At 40.1% G+C, this 1,066-nt stretch overlaps 1 non-coding gene across 1 annotated transcript; it reads left to right on the forward strand.

Annotated features, from left to right (window-relative positions):
* Positions 1-493: 493 nt before the first annotated feature.
* Positions 494-599, forward strand: LOC121211777 (small nucleolar RNA R71). Its single transcript, XR_005906995.1, has one exon. It is a non-coding gene; the product is annotated as a small nucleolar RNA R71 (small nucleolar RNA).
* Positions 600-1,066: the final 467 nt, after the last annotated feature.

Below are 1,066 nucleotides of genomic sequence, written 5' to 3' on the forward strand. Positions count from 1 at the left end.
TGGAGGTGGTGGTCTCTGATTCCCTAGGCCTCCCCATGAGAAATTTGGGTGGTTCCTCCAACCTGCATTGTAAGTATTACTATAAGGATTATTTTGAGATCGAGGATTATTACCCATGTAATTTAACTGCTCGTTCTCCATGTTGTGGCCATAGGGTGGGTATTCTGAATTGCTTGATCCACCTCTACTTGCTTCGCACTGCATTACTAGGTGAACCTGTGAAGAACCAAGAAAACCGTCAATTTTTCTATTTAAAAGTTCTACTTGATTAGAGAGCATGGTGACCGAATCGACGTTAAAAATGCCAGCTATTTTCGTTGGCTTTGTCCTCATGACTTGCCACTGGTGATTATTCAGTGAAATCTCTTCTATAAATTCATAAGCATCCTTAGGTGTCTTATTATTGATAGTTCTACCAGCGGCTACGTCGATCATCTATCGAGTAGAAGGATTCAGACCATTGTGAAACATTTGAACCTGTAGCCAGAGTGGTAACCCATGGTGAGGGCACCTTTTCAACAGATCCTTGTATCTCTCCCATGCATCGTAGAGTATTTCTAAATCCATCTGCACAAAAGAGGAGATATCATTATGTAATTTGGCTGTTTTGGCCGGCGGAAAATATTTTAATAAAAACTTTTGGGTCATTTGTTCCCAAGTAGTGATTGACCCTCATGGTAACAAGTTCAACCATTGTTTAGCCTTATTCCTCAACGAAAAGGGAAATAACTGAAGGCGAATGGCATCATCAGAAATGCCATTGATTTCAAAAGTGTCGCAAAACTCTAAGAAATTTGCCAAGTGAGCGTTGGGATCCTCGTCCTGCAAACCATCAAACTGAACAACTGTTGGATCATTTGAATGGTGTTAAGTTTTAGTTCAAAATTATTTGCAGCAATAGCAGGCCTAACTATGCTCGATTCAGTTCCTATTAAAAAAGGTTTAACATAATCATACATAGTACGTGGAGCAGGATTCTGATTAGCAGCAATTGCTGGAGGTAGTAGATTTTCTTGGTTTTCAGCCATCTCTTTGGTTGTGGTTGAAGTATCGTCCTCTTACTCTT

Source organism: Gossypium hirsutum, chromosome A12 (genome assembly GCF_007990345.1).
Source record: "Gossypium hirsutum isolate 1008001.06 chromosome A12, Gossypium_hirsutum_v2.1, whole genome shotgun sequence".
Lineage (NCBI taxonomy): Eukaryota > Viridiplantae > Streptophyta > Magnoliopsida > Malvales > Malvaceae > Gossypium > Gossypium hirsutum.